This window comes from Equus quagga, chromosome 16 (genome assembly GCF_021613505.1).
Source record: "Equus quagga isolate Etosha38 chromosome 16, UCLA_HA_Equagga_1.0, whole genome shotgun sequence".
NCBI classification, from domain to species: Eukaryota; Metazoa; Chordata; class Mammalia; order Perissodactyla; family Equidae; genus Equus; species Equus quagga.
Window position 1 is genome coordinate 64,909,169 of NC_060282.1, and position 22,199 is coordinate 64,931,367.

A 22,199-nucleotide genomic window follows, 5' to 3' on the forward strand; every position below is an offset into this window, starting at 1 on the left:
CACGCCCTCACTGAGACTGCGCAGGCGCAGCTTCCGCTCTGCCCTCTGGGAATTAGAGTCTTCTAGCCGCTCTCCTGGCCATCGAGTGCTAACATCTTGGGTCCATAAAGAACTACAAATATCGTGAGGCCAAGCGGTTCAGCGCCCACGGAAAGGAGGAAGAGGAAGGCAATAGGAAGGGGGGCGGAAAGGAACACAGTCACTCACGTTGCCTGCCGGGAGTTGTAGTTTTAACTGGATTTCTTTCGTCGTCTTCCCGACTCTGGGGCCCAAGGGAAGGAGTATGAGAGACCACATTTCCTAGGATGCCTTGCGGCCCGTCCAGTCTAACTTCCCCCTTAGGCGGAGGGAAGAATACGGGGAAGCTTGGTAAAAACAGTTAAATGGAAGGGGTGTCGGAAGCGGAGGGTCTGAGGTTCACGACTCCTAGAAGGGGCGGTGAATGAAAGGCTCTCGGTGAAGAAGGTACAGTAAATAAATGTCCAGCGATGTGGCGGGCTGGGAAGTTGAATGAAATGGTCTAGTCTAGGCTGGAGGTCATAACAGAAAAGAGAGAAAGTAGTGAGTTGATTCTCAGAGTGTTTCTTTAGGTCTTTTTTTGTGCCACACTTCTCTAGTCTCATTCTTACTGCTTTTCCAATCTACCGAGGCTCCTGAGCCTCTTTTTCTACCTTTTTTTCCCCTCTCTGCTGGGGTTCGCTGAGGCGCCGTTTGTTTCTTCTTTCCTGTAGGATTTTGCAGTTTACAATACAAATAACAATATCTTGGATGTGTATGGAGTTTTATATACATATACAAAGCCTTTTAACTAGGTGTTATATTGTTTGCTCCTTAGGGTTCTCCCCTCAGATAGTAGTAACAGCTATCATTTATTAAGTCCTTGATATATGTCTGTGACAGTATTTTATACACGGTATCATTTGCTCTTCATAATAACCTTGTTAGGAAACACGTCCAGAAAGGAAATGACTTTTTCGAATTCACCCAACCGATAAGTGACTGGATAGGCATTCTAGATCTGTACCCATTTTATAGGCAGGGACTTGGGCAGGAAAGGTTAGGCCAGTATTACATAAAATAGTAACTACTGGTTACTATTGCTTTATAGTTTAGGTAATACGTTCACATATATCATCTCATCCCCACACCAGTCCTGTAATATCTGTCCCAGGTATTGTTGACTCCATTTACAGCTATGGAAAGAGACTAGAAGGAATTAAGTGATTTGTCCAAGGCCAAATCACCAATGTATCTCAGACCCAAAGAGTGCTTTTTACACTACTTCCTACAAAAGAAAAAAAGAGCTGTTGAGCTCAGACCCTTTGTTAGGCCTCAGGGTCTTAGTGACTCAAGGGGTTGTAAGGATGTTTACCCTTAAAGAGAAAACAGAGCTTTATTACTTGCATGTTAGGAAACTGCCTCTTCATGCAAACACAGTCATATGTTAATTTAAAGCTAGTATTATTTTAATTACTATTGTACAGTCAGCCTCTTTCACTTACTCTGGAAGTTCTTGCTTTCTGAAACCTTGGATAAGTGAACTACCTCAAATTATCTGAAACATTTGGCACAAAATAGATACATCAGTGCAGTCCAGGAGGTCATTTGAATCCTGTGTAGCTGTGGAGGGAGCTGTTTACCTTGTTAGGTTTTTTGAGTAAACAGAATTTGATGCTTTGAAATGAACCATCTGTAAGATAGACACTCCTAAAGTGTATTAGTACTGACTTTCATTTACTTATCGTCTACAGTTTTCTTCAAAAAGATTGATATTTTGAAAGGGAAATCCTTCAACTGTTAATGATTTTTTTGCCCAATTCTACCTGGCCTATGCAAAAATAATGTTACCTTCATACAACATAGGTAATGTTACTTATCTTGAAGGGGATAATTTTCAGTAAAGTTTTTCTTAAAGAATTAATTCATGCAGGAAAAGTTGTTTACTTCTATTTTGACAGTAGTTTGGTGGTAACTACATAAATGGTCTTGAAACTGATTTTTAATTGAATGTTTATAAGTTGAGAAATTGGATATACCCTTTAAGTGGAAATTATTTTCTACTGTGACTGAGAAGTTACACCTGCAGTGAATTTTATTTTTCTCATACAGAGTCAAAGAATTGAATTAAGAAAGCCTCGGAGCACGTGAAAGATGACAGCCGTGTGCAACCCTAACTAACACTGTCATGCACTTCTGTCTTAACCTCAGCTAGCCAAGTTTTCCTTATTGATGATACATATGAACAGTGAAATAGATTTTTTAAATTAACTGAATATATCATTCTGCATTGTACCTTGACAAAATAACCACTTCCTGCCCTACTGAAGAAATGAGCAGCTTTTCTCTGGCTTGTCAAGCACAATCCACTTGACTGATCCAGTCTTCGTTTCCCCATATGCAACCTTGATTAGTTAGAAACATTCTTCCCAAAGTAAATTTGATATTTAAACCCATTTGTTACTATGGTTCTCCTAGGTTTAGGATTATACTTTTGAGGGAAAAAATAGAAATACCCTGGTATAAAGCATAGTTATTGGGGGAAGGGAGAGAAGATAAGTTTTCAAGCAATTCTAGGATTAAATTAAATCATTTAACCTGAAAATCACTTATTCAATGAGTCTGCTGATGCAAAGTTCAGAAAGTAAGAAAGCTAACAAATAAAGGGGCAATGATATTAACCATGCCAAGTTCACTATGTAAATTATTTCTCTACAGGCACTTAGAAAGCATGGGTACCTATAAAGTAAGAAAAACAAAATTTTGTTAGGACAAAATATGACATACTGTTTCTTATAAGGCCATAGGAGTACAGAAAGCCTCTAACCTGCTTATGTGAGATTCACATGCTTCCTTCTTCCCCCTAAGTTCCATGATTAATTGCCTAGTAACTTTCACAAGTTCTTTGTGTGATAGATGATAGCTCTTGTCTTATCGCAGTATTCTAGATGGGACAAATGAACTAGGCACCTGATGTTAGCTGCTCGAATAAACACGTCTTCTACCACCATCACCCCAGCATCACTTGTATCTGAATTGCCAAAATTCAGTTAAAACGGAAACCCCTTTTCACAATTTCTGTACTTTCTTTATTGCTTTTAACAAACCTGGTAAATGTAAAAGCAAGAGGCATCCACTTAACAATAGAACAGCCATTGTTTTTTCTCTTTCATATTGGAAAAGGAAGAGAATCATAACTTTGGGAGTTGTTATAAGTCAACTACATACTTTCTCATATGAAATGCATGTCTGTATGAAGAGTTGACTCTCTTATTCCAGATCCCTACCCAGACAATCAAATTTCAAGTAACACCTATTTTTTTTTCCAGTGAGGAAGACTGGCCCTGAGCTAACATCTGTTGCCAATCTCCCTCTTTTTGTTTGAGGAAGATTGTCTCTGAACTAACATCTGTGGTAGTCTTCCTCTATTTTGTATGTGGGACACCACTGCCGCATGGTTTGATGAGTGGCGCGTAGAGCCGTGCCCGGGATACAAACCCACGAGCCCCAGGCCACTGAAGCAGAGCACGAGAACTTAACCACTGTGCCGCTAGGCTGGCCCCTGGAGTAACAGCTTTTGTTGAAGCTCAGGTTGGACGTGACAGGGACTTAATTACTGAAGAAGGTATTGTAGAAACTTGAAGGAATGCAGAATGCCATCCCTGTCTTAAAGGAGCTCAGAGTCTAATAGAAGTAATAGGCTAAACTAAACTATTCATAAATACGAGTAGAATAAAGCACATAATCAAAACAGTACAGGATAATAAATATCACAAATGCTATGAAAAATTTATTGAGGGCTTATTATAGGGCAGGTATTTTTAAGTGTATTATCTTAACCTTTAAAAGATAAAGAGCCTTTACAAGAGATAGGAAGTATTGTTTTTATTATACAGATGAGAAGGTTTAACTCTGAGAGGTTAACATTATCATCATTTTCACCACCCAGCCAGCAGGTAGTAGAGGTGGGCTTCAAATCAAGGTTGTCTTCCATGCTCAGCACTCACTCTTTCCACTACATCACAGCTGCTTAGTGCTTTGAGAGAGAATTAGCCAAGGAGTGAGTGCAAACTGGTGGCCAGTGGCCCAACCTGGCTTACATGTGTTTTGTTTGGCCAGGAGCAGTTTAACGTTTTTTTAATGTGAACATCTTTGGACAGTGGCCAGCGCTTCACTCTTTAAGGTCTAACACCAGGCCCCCTTGAGACAAATTATCTGCCTGGCCCCAGAAAGCATTTGCATTTTCTATATCAGACAGTAACTGGGGACAGAGAGGAGCTGTTCTCAAAAGGTTCTCAGAAAATGTATGTCCAAGGGTGGGAGGAGGACTTCCTAAGCAAGAGTTGCAGGGAGTATTTGAGGAAGAATGGTTGGCAGTTTTTTATCATTATATAAAGGTAAGAGAGATCATTATATAAACATACAATGTTATATATACATTATATAAAGTACAGAGCTACAAGTTATGCCTTAGCATGGTAGTTCTCAAACTTTAGTGAGCAGCAGAATTAAATGTAAGACGAAAACACAGATTGCTGGGTTTCACCCCAGAATGAGTTTATCTGGGGTGGAGCGTGAGAATTTGCATTTCTAGCAAATTCTCTGTTACTGCTGATGCTGCTGGCCCAAGGATCACACTTTGAAAATCACTGCTTACCAGACTGTAGGGCACTTTTGAGGACGGGCTTAAAGCCAAGGCTTTGTTTCTGTGTTCCTCTTGTTTTAACTACAAAAGGAATTGCTTGACATAGGATGTTTAGAAAATAAGTAAAAAAGAAGAAAATTAAAATTAGTCTGTTATCAATTAGAGGTTACAATTGTTAACATGTTTGATGGACCATTCAAGTTCTTTTTTTCTATTAAAAAAAAGAGTGTATACGTTTTTAGAAAACCAAAATTGTATCATCATCATCATCATAGCTATTAATACTTATTGAGTGTCTGCTCCGCACCAGGGTCTTTATATTACTTAGTCCTTATGATATCCTTATGAGCTAGGTACTATGATTATCATTCTTACTTTACAGATGAGGAAACTGAGGCACGGGGAGGTTAAGTAACTTAATTTTCTCAGTGTCTCATTGCTAGTAAATGGCATAATTAGGATTAAAACCCAAGCAGTCTGGCTCCAGAGCCTGTACACTTAACAGTTATGCTGTACTGACTCTTACGTTGTACTGACCATTATACTATACTACTGTGCATACTATTTTTAACCTGTATTGCTTAATCACATCATGAAAAATCTTAATAACATCAAATAAACATTTAAAATGAAAGCCTACATTTTTCTTTTAAAGTATTTGAAACATTCAAAAGTGTACAGAAAAATAATATAAAAAATGCTCATGTACCCACTACTAGGTTTAACAAATGTTAACATTTCAGCATAGTAGCTTCAGAATCTCCCCTTCCAAAGGGAAAAAAAACACATTATAGATTTAGTAAGGCTATGATTTTGAAGTTTAATTTTACTTAACACGACATTGTGCCTTATGAGTTATAAGGGAAATCACCACTTCCCTTAATAAAAATAGAATATCCTTTAAACTTAGCAATGGAAGAAGAATTTCTGTATAGTGAACAACTCCATAATTACCGTTGCCATTATCATGTCATCCCAGTGAGTGCTCCTCCCACTTCAAACCCTGGCCCAAGCATAACCTTTATTAATTACTTGGTTATAAAGGTAGTAAACACAGATAGTAACATAAAGCTAGGCAATGTGACTTGTATGGCTTACTCAGTTTTCAGGCTACTTGGCCTACCTCCATGTGGCGAAGGTCAATTTCCACCAGGGTAACGTCTCAGCATTGCCCAGTAGAACTTTCTGCAGTGATGGAAAAGTCTGGTGCCTGTCCTATCCAATATGGCAGCCCCTAGCCACCTGTGGCTATTAGGCACTTGAAATGTGGCTAGTGAAACTGAGGAACTGAATTGTTAATTTTGTTTAATTTTAATTAAATTTAAGTAGCCACAGTTGGCTAGTGGTTACTGTATTGGACAGCACAAATCTAGGTCCTCAAAGTCCACTTTAGAAGTAATGAGTCCCCATATGCCAGTGAGTCCCTGGCTCTGCTGGGGCTAGCGGATGGGGACTGACTGCAAAAAGAACGAGGGAAGTTTTTGTGATGATGGAAATATTCTTTATCTTGGTTATGGTATGGTGATGGTGACATGGATATATACATTCGCCAAAACTCATCCAACTGTACTCTTAAAATGAGTGTTTGTTGTATATAAATTATACCTCAATAACATTGATTTTAAAAAGGAAAAGGAAGAAAAGAGTTGAGTTCCAGAGACAGGAGTTCCACCTCTAGTCTGTCTGAAGCATGGCTTCTGCAATCCCGTTTTTTCCCTGAGAACCACCAGTTCTTACTACATTACAGAAGCCTCTGTGATCTGGCCCCTGGCTGCTTCTCTGACATTGTTTCCCTGGCTTATGCTTCACCCACGCTGGCCTCCTCGGTCCTCAAACACTCCAAGTACATTCTTGTCTCAAAGCCTTTGTACTTGTTCTTCTTCTGTCTGGAAAACTCTTTTCCCAGGTAATATTCACTTAGCTGTCTATTCAGATGTCAGCTCCAACATGATGCCATTCCTGCCAACCTCTCTAAAACAGCACCCCTGTCCTTTTCACTGTCCAACCCCTTACCCTGCTCACTTTCTTTACAGCGCTAATCACTATCTGAAATTATATAGTTACTTGTCTATTGTCCTCCTTCCCCACTAGACTGTAAGGCTGTTCATAAGGGCAGGCGGTTTGTTGATTGTTGGATTCCCTGTGCCAGGCACACAGTCGCCTCAATAAATATCGTTGAATGAATGAATGGCGATCATCCATGGCAGAGTTTCTCAGCCTGAGATTCAAACATATGTTCATAGAAAATCCACAAATTCTCTACAAGATTTAACAATTTTTTTGTGTTGTCATTTTGATAGTAATCTACAACAAAGTAATGTTATTTATGAGTTCCCAAATGAGAACCTTAAAACATGAAGTTTTGAGTGCCTGAGTTCACATCGAGTTTAGGATTTTATTTGTATCAGATGAAAGCCAAAAGACGTTATGACAAAATGTATGGATAAAGATTTCACAGTAATTTTGATAGGGAGTTGAGTCATCACATGTCATACAGTAGCCTAGATTGCCAAACTCACAGGAACCAGCACTTTAACTGTCAGTGCCACATTCCAGTTAGAAACAGAAATGGCACAAAACACACACACACACATAGACGTACTTCAATTAGCAACAACTTAGTAGCTGTGAGTGAACTAGTAAACAAGTGAGGTTTTGGTTCCCAGCAACAATTAGCTTAGTTCAATAATGAATTCAGACTCAAATATTCAAAAACACCGATCCTATCTTATAGTGAATAGCACTGCTTTACAGAATTATCAAGTGATACTCAATTAAAATTGGCATTCCAAGATTTTGTAGCACCAGAATTTTTATTGAAATATGAGATCTGAATATCTAAAATTGGCAGCAAAAAACCTGGAAGTTAAAATACAGTGTGTTTGTGCAAATAGGTATCATTTGCATTGACATTATTAAAGTAAACATACAGAGACATTTACTATGGATCAGAATTTGAATCTCAATGCTCATAAACCTAACATTTTGCAATTCAAATTAACATTAATTTTAAACGGCCAGACCAAATAACCACTGTCCTTGGAGCAGGAGAATGCTCATCACTGCGGTTGTATTACCTCTGCCTCTTGCTTTTTCTTTTCCCTTTATTTAGAACCTGAAGAGTACTTTTGGTGTAAAAGAAAATAAAGCTTAAGAGTTTACTAAAAGAAACACTTGGTGTATCTTCATTCCAGTAACAATCTTGAGTTTTTGTAAATTGCCCTGACCCCTCTCTCTGAACCTTCCAGCTCTGTCCCCTAAACACAGTCTAATTTAGTTCCTTTCATGAGTATGACATCAGAAGTCAGAACAAGTAGTACTTGACACCTTTTTCATATGTATCATTTCATAAGACATATTTTAATAGGTGAGAGAGGAACAAAAATACAAGCCAGTATGCTTTTTTTAGCCATGGGTTCATTTACATAAATCCTTTCGTAGTATTCCAAGATGTAAGTGCATCATTTTGATGATGTACAAGAATTTAAATCCAACGCAGCCTGCAGGCAGGGGTTTTTATTTAGATGGACAGCAACATATTGTAGGAAATGATGTTTGTGTACTAAATAAAAGCATCAGCACTAGGTGTCAGCAGATCACAACTCGGAGAGCGCCTCAAGTTGAGCATTAGTAAAAATAGCAATAAATGGACAGTGTATCTTTCACAAAGACGCCTCTTGCCCAGCATTTTCTGATTCAAATATTAATTTTCATGTAGCCTGGCATTCGCTAAGGTGTGCTCCACAAATTCTGTGGATATTAATAAGTATCATGTTGAGAGAAGGGTTCTATAGTCAAATACATTTAGGAAATATGAGTAAACTAAGTTTTCTTCTTCTTTTGCTGTAGGACTTCTCAGAGCCTTTCTATGCTGATGACGTTGTGACTCTTTCCAGAGAGCAGCCGTGATGGCTCCAGGATGTCTAGGGAGAGAAGGGCTTAGTGTCATGAGTCTGCCTCTAGCACAAGATACTAGGATGTGTCCTTCAGTTATATTTGTTTGCTTTGCACATTATTTTATTTAGAGTGTATATTTTGGGGTGATCTGGGGATGCTGTTAGGGATAATGGGGGTATTAGTGCCCTAAACCACCTCTTGGCACTGTCATTGATATCTACCATTTCCACACTTTGGCTACAAAACATTTTGAATCTGTATCAGAGGCACACGTTTTAGGAAAAACCAACCCAGACAAATTGTGCCTCTCATTATGGTTTCCACTTTTATCAGTGTGCTTAAAAAGGAATTAATGCTTGCCCATAATTTCTGGTAGTTTATGGAAGTTACTTTTCATTTAATGTTTTAATCCAGCTGATATGTATTTTTGTATATGATGTGAGGAGGAGATTCAGCTTATTTTATTTATCTGTTCATTTTATTGCAAAATACCAGTTGTCTCAAAACCTTGTATTAAATGTGTTTTTGGTTTTGTTTTCAGGTCCAGAACCCTTCAGATCAACTTACAAGAAGTTCAATATGTAAAACAGATAAATGTGCTTGTAATGAGAAAGGATGAGAGTTATTCCAACCTGCCAGCACGTCATACCCCCATTCCCACCCTCACCTCAGGGAAGGCTCCAGGGAGTACTTTGAAAACCATTGGAAAAAGTCATCCCCTCTTAAATGACAAAATGCCATGTCTGTAGTATGCTGCATTAAAATTTCTACCCATTCCAATTATTTTTCTATTTTTCTGCCAATCTCATATGTGAATTCACTTATGGAGCCTAAAAGCTGTATAATATAACAAAAGAAGATATTGAAATATCTAATAAATAAGTAAAACAGCAACATGGGGGTGGGGGGGGCCTGTGAAATTAGCATATTTCTTTAAAATGATGTCTATTGGCAAGAGTTGACTAAATACCTTCACTATAAAGAAGATTAACTTGGTAAAATGATATATTGGTCAATAACTTAATAACATGTGTCACAAGTGTACAATGTTGATATTCTTTGGTCTACCAAATCACTTGTAGGATTTGACCCTAAAGGAATAACCAGAAATGTATGGAAAATTCTTGCTATTGTTTATACTAGTGATAATATTGAAAATGATCCAAATGTTTAGCAGTGTGGGACTAGTTAAATGAAGCCTGGCACAGCCGTGAGATAGGATGCTCTTCAGCCATTACAGCAATGTTATAAAAAGGAAAATATCTTATTGAGTACTTGTGATGAATCTGGCACAACACCAAGCACCTTAATTACATTTTCTTACTTAAGCCTAACAATATCCCTAGATGATAGGGATCATTATTCCTGTTTATAAACGAGAATACACAGAAGTTAAGTTCAAACAGCTAGTAAAGTAGTGTTGCTGGAATTCAACCCACATCTGCTCTTAACCCATGTTCTTAATCACTATTCTAATGATATAGGAAAATATTCACTATTACTGATAGGTTATTGTTTTAATGCAGTTTAACTGACATTAAAATAAACAACAAACAAAAACTCCCTCCTATCTGCAATCCCTTCTTCCTTTCCAAAGTTATTTGTGCTTGGTAATTTTTTCCTCAAAATGAATCTACCTTTACACATTTTTTATTATTTTTTTTTTAAAGATTTTATTTTTCCTTTCTCTCCCCAGATTCCCTTGGTACACACTTGTGTATTTTCAGTTGTGGGTCCTTCTGGTTGTGGCATGTGGGATGCCACCTCAGCATGCCTTGATGAGTGGTGCCACATCCACTCCCAGGATTCGAACTGGCGAAACCCTGGGCTGCTGAAGCGGAGCACGCGAACTTAACCACTCCACCCCTGGGCTGGTCCCTACACATGTTTTTTATTGGTTTTGGAAATATTAATGCCTGCTGTATGAATTCAGACAATACTGAAGATTATGAAGTAGCTGCACCTTTAGTCATAAATTCTATCTCTCTATATATATGAGTGATACACTTGTAGGCTCTTTTATGTTCCCTCAATTCTCTTTCTCCTTGCTGTAGGGTGAACTTATAGGCGGAGTTGGGGATGGAGACAGATGGGAAAGGCAGATGGAGTGGAGGGATCCATGCAGGTCTGAACGGCTGACTTTAAACACAGCAGGGTCCGTTGTGTATGTGGTGCAGCACGGTGGTTAGAAGCACTGGTTCTGGAGCCCGACGGGCTAGATTGAGTCCGGGCTTTTGAACTTGGGCAACTTGTTTGTTCTCTTGGTGCCTCAATGTCTTCATAAAATGAAGGTGGTCATTGTACCTACCTCTTAAGATTATGGTAGAGATTAAATTAATGTGTGTAAAGTGCTTAGAATAGTGCCTGGGACATAGTAAGTGCTCCACCATTAGGTAAATTATTGTCGTTATTAGGCACGTGTGCAGAGATGGGAGAAGAGGAGAAAAATAACTTGTGAGCGCTTATCATGTGCCATATACCTACATCATCTCTCCACTTGATCTCTATGAGTTAGATATTTTTATTATTCCCTTTTTATACAGATAAGGAAAGTAATGTTCAGAGAGGTTATATATGGAAGGAATAGAATGAATCATTAGACCCATTTCCAGGAATAAGGACAATACAAATACTGAAAGCCACCTGGCCAGCAGATAGCAAAATGCTGAGGAATGAGATGGGAAACAGGCCTGCAGAGTCCTTTTAGGACCAAGGGGCAGTGTTTTAAATTCAGGATTGGGTGGGTTCCCAATCTGGTTTCAGAAAACTCTGCTTTGGAAATCCAACTGTTTTTATGCTGGCTATATTTTCCATAAGTACTTCCTGTTTTATTCTCCCTTAGTATGCACTAAGATTATTTCTGAATTATCAGTCTATCTCATTTGTGCTTTGAGGGAGCAAGGAGGAAAAAGGGATCCTTGGCCACCTGCTGCCGGAGCTTTCAGGGAGAATATGTCAGTCAGACACAGGTGCTGGGCTTCAGACGCCAGCAGCCCAGAGGGAACAGAAATGCAAGGAGTAAAAGCCTCTCCCCCAGAGGCTTCTGGAGTCTTCTCTGACTTGGAAGCTTTTGAACAATGTTTCCTAGAGGTTGGCCTTTCACTTACTCATCTGTCCAGCATGACTCATCCCCAAGAGTGTCGAGTAAGTGAAATTTTACAGTATTTGTGTTTTGGTGACTTTAATAAACATGGTGATGTGGAAAGAACATGGACTTTGGAGTCAGAAAGACCTGAGGTAAACTCCTGGCTTCATCACTTAATAGTTGTGTAATTTGGGACTAGTTAATAACTTCTCTGAGCTTTCTCATCTATAAAATAGGAACAGAGATCTACTTCAGAGAATTGGTATGAAAATGAAATGAGGCAGCAAAGATGAAAGTGGACGGTCTAACCTCCAGCACACACAGGCACTCGTGCCTTCCCTTTCTCTGTCAGATTAGGGGTTTGGGGCGAGCGTTTGGCCGTGTCTTATATTTGTTTTTATACTTTTCTACCGTACCCCGTGCAGTGCTTTGTTTACAGTGAGCATCCTATAAACACCGACTGAACGACATTGGCATACATGCCCAGAAACTGAAGAATGGGTAAACAAATTTTGGTTGTGTCTTGATGTTTATTAATTTATTTATCCTGTCATAGAGAAAAACTGCCAAATGTAGATAAATAAGATGCAAAGCCAGGGCTGAAGAATTGGGCAGGGCCCAACTGTCCAACAGGGGGCCACTGGCTCCCCAGGAGAGTGGGCACTCAGCTCTCAGCGCCTCTGCTGGGAAGGCCCCCTGAGCACAGCTTATTTCAGTTCACTCAAAGGCAGCCTTCTGTGGGGGGAACCACAACCTCATCTCTTCTGACATGAGGATTCTTCTTGTAAACAATTTGCTGTGCTTGATTTAAATTTTTTCTTTTTATCTTTTAATTATGAAATACTTAAAAGGTAAAGAAAATAATGTGACATTTGTTTACCCATAAATTTAGATTGCCATAATTGTTATAACTTTTTTAAATTTTTGACTTAATTTTAGACTTTTAGAAAAATTGAAAAACTACTACAAAAAATTCCCATACACCCTTCACAGTTTCCCAAATGTTAATATTTTACCACATTTGCTTATCTTTGTCTCTGTGTATTACATACGCAGATTTTTTTTCTGGACCATTTAAGAGAAATTGCCCTCCTTCTTCCTTCCTTCATTCCTTCTTGCCTTCCTACCTTCCTCCCTTCTTTCCTTCCTTTCCCCCTCCCTCCCTTCCTTCCCTTCTCTCAAATAAAACATTTTAGGTAGAGCTAAAACTTCCTCTCTTCTCCCATCCCCTTCTCTTCCACCCTGCTTCTCCTTGCCTTTGTCAGAAAACCTGCTGTCTCACGTTTTTGTCCTTTTACTACATATGATTTGATCTATAGATATTAAATCTTTATTTGCTGAGACTTGCTTTGTGACCCAGTACGTGATCACATTTACAAGCTGTCGATATAAACTGAGAAAGAATATGTACTCTTTAATTCTTTAAATGAGCTAATGGCTGTAAAACATTTAGAACAGTCCCTGGCACATGGTAAGCACCATGTAGTGTTAAATTTTAAAAATAATTATATGGATGTACAGTTATATATAAGTCCACTAGCTCACATTCATTAACTGTCTTCTTCAAATTTTGTATGTTTGAGCTCTCAATTTTTAGAGAAGTGGGTTAAAATCTTCCTGTGATTGTGGGGCTATACATTTTTGCACATATTCTGCCAACTTTTGCTTCCTGGCGTGGGTGTGAGAGGTCCTGGTCAGTTGTTTGGATCCCATCCCCTGATCCCTTCGGTTAGTGGGGGCTGTACTTCACTGCAGAGCAGAGCACTAGGGCGGAGGTCAGGGCACTGGCTGAGCAGAAAAGACATCACAGGGAAATGGAAGTTCATGGATTCAAACAAACCGAGGATCCCAGAGGATTCCAGCGGTGTCGACACGTCTTTCAGGAGATTTTATAAGGTTTTGCTCTGCAACTTAATCATACTTGCTACACTTTCATGTTTCTCCTCTCAAATGCCCCCTGGTCTCTCGACCTAATTCCTGTGAAGTTTAAGTCAACTTTTTGGATAATATTCACCAAATTCCCTTTTTCCAATATTTCAAAACTGAATTTTAATATTCATATGATATTTATGGGACTGGAAGCTTAGGAAGAAATATTTCTTAATTGAGTGAATAAAAATTAAATATTGTTGGCTGTACAGTGGTAAACAGAATACACACGGAGATTTCAGAAGAGTGGGAAAAACAGACATGAAACAAACCCAGATAAATTATGAAAATTGCTAGAGAGGAAAGAACTGTTTCTATAAGGGAGAAAACAGTGAATGGGGGGCTGCACTGTGAAGAAGTGTTGGGGAAGGATTTTCCAAGACCAGCTCTGAAAAGGTCATGGGCCAAGACAGACCTTGGCCACTGAAGGGCTGAAAGAAGCCCGTGAGGCGGGAGAGACGTGTAGGGGCTAGCTCACATAGGGCTGTATGAGCCAGTTAGAACTTTTGATTTTATTCCAGAAATTGGAGTCCACTGAAGGGTTCTAAGCAGAGACTGAGATGATGGGATTTATGTTTTTAAGTATAACTCTAGCTAGTAGGTGGGAAATGACTAGAAGATCAAGAGTGGAAGCAGGGACACCATTCAGGTCAACTTCGGCAAATGGAGGTTTTTGGTGACCTCAAAGTATGTTTCCCTCTTGTCAGAGTTTACTAAAACCACAATGGCAAATCAAACAGACTTAAACTACATCTGTAAAGAATTGTCCATGCAGTTCATGATGACCATCACAGATTCCTGACAGGTCTGGAAAGTCTAGAGTTGTGACCATAACCCCACCCCCATTTAAATTTTGCGGGTATTTTGTAAAAACTTTTTATTTTGAAAAACGTAAACTTTCATAAAGAGTACACTAAATTCCCATTACCTTGGGAATTACTCAATGATAATTAAGTTTGCTGACATTTACTTCATCTTTCACTTTTTTTTGTTCTTTTACTGAAGTATTTAAAAGCAAATCCAAAATATGTAGTTTTGTCTGTTTATGTTTATTAAGGATCCATCTCTAAAATATGAACATTTTCTTACATACCACAAAGCCATGTTCACAAAACAACAATGTATTGCCAACATCTAATACCAATTCCATAACCAAATTTCCTTGATGTCTCAAAAATGTCTTTTTGTAGTTGGTTTGTTCGAATCAAAATCTAAGTAAGGTCCACACAATGCACTTAATTGTTAGATCTTTTAAGTCTCTTTTAATCCACGGCACAGGTTTTTTCCCCCCTCCTTTTTTCTTTTTTTCCATTTTTTAAATGTGTTATCATTGACTTGTAGAAACTTGATTAGTTGTCCTATAAAATGTCTAAATATTTCATGATAAAAACAAACAAACAAAAAAACAGGACAAAATATGGGGTTTGAGCCTTTCAACTTCCAGTCAGTCAGACCATCTCTCTGGAATGTTCTTTGAAGTGTCTGGCATAAAGTACAGTCCAGTGAACCATAAGCACTCCCCACACTTGGCATGCATATACAAGCTGTTAAGTAAGAGTGCTTGCGCTTAGTGTTTTAATTTTATCATTCAGTCTTCTCAGGTTCTTGACCTGCTTACTCACTGTGATTTGTCTACTGTTCTTAAATTAACAGAATCTGAAAATAGCACAGCTTCTCATTTTTAAAAACAATTAAGATAATGCTTCAGTTTGCTAACCTCAGCCTTCTTCACTTCAGAAATTAGAAAATTGAAAATAGTTGAACTGGAGGTAGCATCAGTAAAAGCCACGTTTGGTTGCCCTTTAAGGATGCACAGAAGAAGCAGTGGCCTAACAATACATGTTTTCTTCGCCTCAGTGTCTGTCTTCCCCTGGAAGGATGACTGATTTTTCTCTGCTATAATTAGCCTCTGTTGCCAATGAAGCAGAGTCTTATTACCTGCAGGAACTAGAATTAGTTCACTGGCTCTCTGGGCTTTGTTGTTTCAACAGGTTGTAGTGCATGAATATTATTGCAAATTTAAAGCAAAAAAGATTTTTAAATATCCATCTAATGTTAATCATTTTGAATTACTAGTTTCGTTATTCAAAGCAAGAATATCATTCCAAATTAAGCGTAAACCTTATTTACAGAAAACTATATTCATTTCACTTCTACAAAACAAAAGGCAGTATCTTCATTGAACCTGTGCTCACACATTCTGGCCTTAATCCTGTCTCTACCACTTACAAGCCAGAGAAACCATTTAACTTTGTTGAGCCGTAGTTTTCTCTTGCAAAATGGACATACTCTACTTAATTTCTAGGGACTTAGGGATAATAAAAGAGACTGAATTTAAAGTGTAGCTTGAGTAATTCTGGGTGTGTCTGTTGGATCAGGCCCTAAACTATGGGTGTTTGACAGAGATACATATTAGTTACTTTGAGATGAAAGACAAAGGGCTAGGAGCCAGGATCCTAGAATCCTCAATCAGCTAGCTACAGCTGCTTCAGCTGTCCTCTCTTGATCCCTGTAGCAGATAAGTGTGTAGAGGACCAGGCCAGACAGACACTAGCCATGGATAAGGGCTGGAGCCTCGACGTGACGTCCGGATGAATTGGGTGGTTAGTGGATGAGCTTTCCCGCCCTCCATCGATAATTAGTCACTCTTATTTGTGTTCCCATAGCTCTTTGGATTTATCATATCCTGCCTTGTGTTATATTTATTTGTATACAAATATATACCTTCCACTAAAATATAAGTATCTTGGAGAACTGGGATCACATCTTATTCATCCTTCTAGAACTTTTTAATGTAGTAAGAATTGGCATCCAAATGGCCAGAAAACATTGATGTCTCCTCACCATTGTTATTAGTGCCATTGACTCGATTCCGACTTCTAGTGACTCTGTGTACAGCAGAACTGAACCCTGCCAGGTCTCTTTTGTGCCATCCTCTCACCTTCCAGCACTCTATCAGACAAAGCTCCACTGCTATTCACAAGGTTTTAGGGTTTTCACGGCCAATTTTTTCAGAACTGGGTGGCCAGATCCTTCTTCCTAATTTCTCCTAGTCTGGAAGCTCTGCTGAAACCTGTGCACCATGGATGACTTCTGGTATTTGAAACACCAGTGCCATAGCTTTCACAACAACACACAACTGCCACCCAACAGAGGAATAGTGTGGTTCCCTGACCAGGAAATGAACCCCAGCCGCCGTGGTGAGAGCACCAAATCTTAACCACTAGACCACCAGGGCTGGCCTCCTCACCATACAGTGTTCAATTAGGAAAGATTAATAGTTCTAAAATAGCAAAAGCAACTTAAACCAAACCACACTAACAATGAGATTAACATTTGGCAGATAATATTCTAAGTGTTCTAATGGAACAAGGAGCTGAATCAAATGTTGGCTTATCCATTCATTTAGCAAATGTTTCTTGAGAACTTGCTGTATGTCAGGGACTATGCCTGATGACCAGATGCAAAGGTTCAAAGATATTATCTCTGCGCTCAAGGAGTTCACAGTTTTAATTGTGTTTGACTCGGGAATAGTTTTTAATAATAAAAGAACAATGTTAGGATTTATAGGTCACAGAAGTCCTAAAAGGAAGCAGTTTACAATGTTAAATGCAATTACTATAATTTATTGAATAACAGCTATATGCCAGGAGCCATACTCGTTGTTTTGCTTACTGCATCTAATGGAACCCTCACAATACTTCACTTTACAGATGAGGACACAAACTTGAAGAGGTTATGCAATTTACCTAAAGTCAATAGCTACTAAGTGGAACTAAAATTAAACTCACGTCTGTTAATTACTACAATAGTGGATCACCAGTGAGGCTTCCCAGCAAGTATTAGAAAACCTGATTGACCGATTATAAGAATCACAATGGCTTATAAATATATAATTCACAAGATGTATGAAAGTTTAAAAATCTTTCTGATGAAGAGCGTGAGATTTCCCTCCTCACACAAGCCAGCGCCTCTGCTTCCTCCAGAATAACATGAGTTGATCTGTCCAAGTAGGTGGATTCCCAAATCACACCATGCAGGGCCAGAACTTTTCTTTATTGCCAATAGTGAATGCATTATAAAATTCTAATTGTAGCATCTCTGACATTTGATCTAAAGTGATACAATCAAAAATTAACTTCCAAATAAACGAGGAAGAAGGAGCAAATCTTTTCTTTTCTTATTTGAAGTGTTTTAATCCATTGCCATCATTATTCTTTTTTTTTTAATTATGGTGAAATTTACCATCTTAACCATTTTTAAGCATCCAGTTCGGTAGTGTTAAGTATATTCACATTGTTGTGCAACCATCACCACCATCCATCTCCAGAATTCTTTTAATCTTGCAAAACTGAAACTCTATACCCATTAAACAACAACTCCCCGTTCTGCCCTCCCCCCAGCCCTTGCCAATCATTATTCTACTTTCTGCTTCTGTGAATTTGACTACTCAAGTACCTCGTATTAGTGGAAAGATACAGTATGATGGTCCTTTTGTGACTGGCTTATTTCACTTAGCATAACATTCTCAAGCTTCATCCACGTTGGAGCATGTGTCAGAAGGGGAAAGTCTTTCTTAAGAGCCTAATCATGAGAACATACCAGACAAACCCAAATGGAAGGATATTTCACAAAATACCTGACCAGTACTCTTCAAAAGTGTCAAAGTTCTGAAAAGCAAGGAAAGACTGAGAATCTGTCACAGATTGAAAGATACTAAGGAGACATGACAACTCAATGTAAGATGGTATTGTCGATTGGATCCTGAAACAGAAAAAGGACATTAGAGGAAAAACTGGTGAAATCTGAATGAGTCTGTGATTTAATTAGTAGTGTTGTACCAATGTGATTACTTAGTTTTGAGAACTATACCATGGTTCTGTAAAATGGTGTCATTAGGGAAAACTGGATAAAGGATATATGGGAACTCTGTACTATCTTTTAAAAACTCCTCTAAATCTAAAATTATTTCACAGTAAAAATTTTTTAAAATTAATTTCTTCTTCTAAATAATCTTAAGGGATTGCATGGTTATTCTGTTAACACTGTCATTGCCCTAATTATTTTTGAAGCCCCTCTTTTGGAATTGTCTTCAAAAGCATGAAATGGAAGTTCATAAAACCAGATGTGTCAGAAGAGATCTGAGGAATTATCTAGTCCAGTTTCCCAACCATTCCAGGGAGTTCTACCATGTACCACAATTTATTTACCTGCTTAGCTAGTGGTTGACATATAGGTCGTGCCCCAAATTGTCCCCTTTACAAAGTTTATGTGAATTCTTTTGTACATATATCTTTGGGGCACATTTAGGGATATTTCAGTACTCTAGATTTCAAGAAGTGGAATTACTGAGTCAAGAAAACGCACATTTAAAATGTTTACTAAGTCCTTCCAGTTTGCCATCCAAAATAGCTGCATGCCTCCACTAACAGTGTATGGTCATACACTAACATGAGATGCTATCCATCTTCTATGTTTTTGCTATTCTGATAGACAGGGACTTGCTGAGGTGGGGGGCAGTGGGAGCAGCAAAGAGTATTTTACCAGTGACATATTTTAGAATTGCTGGAGCAAGATGAGACATTTTATTATTATTTTTTTTAATTTTCTACAGACAATGCACCCCCTTCTTTCCTGCCCTCCTTCCTGCTGACTACTCACACCACCCATCCCCCCTTGGGATAACGCTGCTGATAGGCAAAAGAAGACATCTTGCTTTAATTTGCATTTCTCTGATTAGTAGAGAGGTTGAACATATGCTTATTTGTTTATTGGCAATTTGTATTTCTTTCTTACCGAATTGCCTATTCATATCCTTGGACTGTTTTTCTTTTTTGCTTATTTTCTTTCTTATTGTTTTAAAAGAACTCTTTATATATTATGAATAATAACCCTTTGTTGCCCATGTTGCAAATATTTTTTCTCTGTGTTTCGCATATCTTTTAACTTTATGGTCACTTTTACTATATGGAAGTTATGTTGGTGTTTGGGAGAGGGTACAAATGAGTTTTTATTTCCTTTAAATTTATTTAAAATTAGAAATACTATGAACTAGGAATGCATTTCAAAAACATATCAAAACTCCAAGTGGGAAATCCACTGTGCTTATCTGAGCAGGGAGCAATGCCCAGGATCAAAGCAAAGCATAGTGCAAGACTCCCGGGTGCCCTTCCTGGACTCTCTCTACCTGCCTCCCAACTCCCATCTCCCGCCCTGTGCTATAGCTCCCCTAGGGATTCCTGGGGGAGAAAGATGAACATAAGGAAAGGCAGAGCTCTGTACAAAAGTGTTGAATCTTTATGTAATCTAATACATCATGGCTTCTAGGTTTTGTGTCAGGCTAAGGAAGTTCTTTCCTACCAAAAGTTTGTAAAGATATTTTTCTATATATTTTTTACAAATAGTTTTATCATTTTGGTTTTTTACATTTAAATATATAAACCACTCATAATTTATAGGTAATTAAGCCAGTTATCTTGTACCGTTTATATTGCATAGTCTTCCCCCACTGGTGTGAAACGCCACCTTGAGCATTTGTGACATCCTATAAATATGAACCTGGGTTATTTTCTGGACTCTGTTCCACTCTGTTGACCTAGCTGTCTTTTCCTTATCAGTACCACATTGCCCTATTTACTATATAGTTTTATAGCTCTTTTTAGTGTCTTGGAGGCCAAGTCTTATTTTGTTAACAGTTGTTTTTCAAAAGTTTCTTGGCTATTTTCAGACGTTTACTCTTCCAGATAAACTAGAGAATAAACTTTTAAATTTAAAAAATTCCATTGGGATTTTGATAAAAATTGCATTTAATTTACAGACTGATAGGAGATGATTGGCTTTAAAAAAATATATTGAGACTTCTTATCCAGATATGACTTTCCATTTACGAAGATCTTTGTATGTCCTTCAGTAAAACATTATAGTTTTTTAATGGGCTCTGAACATTTCTTATTAGCTTTATTTCCAGGTATTTTATAGTTGTGGTTATTATAAATGACAAATATTTCCATTATACTTTTGAATTGGTTCTTGCTGATCTTTGTATATTCCTCTTGTATTTAATATCTTGTATTGCTGTACTTTGTTTACTTAACCTCTCCTCCATTTCTGGGCATTAGATTGGTCTCCAATTTTTACAGTCACAATTAGCATTGCTATAAACATCTTTAGTGAGGTAATTTTTTTCCTTTAAATTTCTTTCCATAAATGGGAAAGACAGATTAAGAAGTATATGTAACTTTATAGCTCTTATTACATATTACTCTGAGGAATCTTACGAAGGGGCTAGCCCCCTTTCCAATTCTGCTTGTGGTAACATCAGCACATCAGTAACAATGATGAAGACGAGGAGGAGGAGGATGAGACCCTCTGTTGAGAGCCAGGTATTGTGCTCTGGGCTTTCCACGTCTTTTCTCATTTAATCCTCACAGTTATGAGCCTATAAGATGCTGTTACTATCTTGTAAGTACAGATAAGAAACTGAGGCACAGAGAGGGAGGGTAATGTATCTGCATTTGCAGCTGGTAAGAGGCAAAGTCAGGTATGTTGTGTTCCATGGTCAATGCCTTCTTCCTACATCTTCACCAATACCTTCTCATTTTCTATTTACATCTGAAACTTTAAAAGGTATATGAGACCTGAAAGTTGTTTTACTTTGCATTCCTTGACTAATAAGTAGGCTGTTTGATAACATACTCGTTAAACCATTGTTTCATCTTCTTTAACCACTGATCCAATAGACTGGTGATGTTAATTATATATTTGCAACAACTCTTTATATATTGGATAGAAAGTTTTTAAAGATTATATTTTTCCCATAACTTTACAAACGTTCTTTGGTTTTCTTGCCCATTGAGACTTCCTCTCCTCTATTTATTCTAATTTATGTCTTCTGTAAATTCTTATCTGAAAATTCTATTAGCAGCAGGTAGACTAGTAGATTAAATAATTGTGCTTACATGGAACACTCTTATCTCTTTAACATAGTCATAGTTGTACTAAATGACAGTACTGTCTGACCCTTCATTATGTATAAAGTTGATGCTCACTTTACAAAAAAAAAAAGCTCTTCATCATTTTAAGAAAAAACCCTTCCATACCAATTTCTTTCTTTCCTTATTTTTATTTTTTAGTTACTTAGAATTAATGAGTTTTCAAAAATTGAGATATAATTAACACATAACATTATATTAGTTTCAGGTACAACATAATGATTCAATATTTGTATATATTATGAAATGATCACCACAATAAGTCTAGTTAACATCCATCACCACACATAGTTACAAATTTTCATAACAATTTCTTAAAGGCTTTAAATCAAAGAGGTTTTTAATTTTATCAAATATTTCATTAGCATTTATAAGGAGCCTTGCCGTCCTCCTTGCCCATCCCAGGTTCTCCTGCCTCTTGGGGGTCTCTGAGCATTACCACTCTGGCCTCCAGGGGGCACTGTATCTTCTTTAATATTGTAGCTCAAGCGTTTCACTCAATTCCCCAGGGTATAGATAAGCGGAGGGGAAATATTTAAACAAAAGTTTACAAAGGAGTCCAGATGAACAGAAGGCAACTGAGTACAGGCAGTAATATACAACTAGATAATCTGGTTCACTGAACGTGGTGTAGGCATTTCAACATTTGACACCG

The 22,199-nt window shown here is 37.9% G+C and overlaps 1 long non-coding RNA gene across 1 annotated transcript; it reads left to right on the forward strand.

Moving 5' to 3' along the window:
- The first annotated feature begins 268 nt into the window (after positions 1-268).
- Positions 269-9,319, forward strand: LOC124227875 (uncharacterized). The gene is made up of 2 exons (XR_006885572.1): positions 269-465; positions 9,081-9,319. It is a non-coding gene; the product is annotated as an uncharacterized LOC124227875 (long non-coding RNA).
- Positions 9,320-22,199: the final 12,880 nt, after the last annotated feature.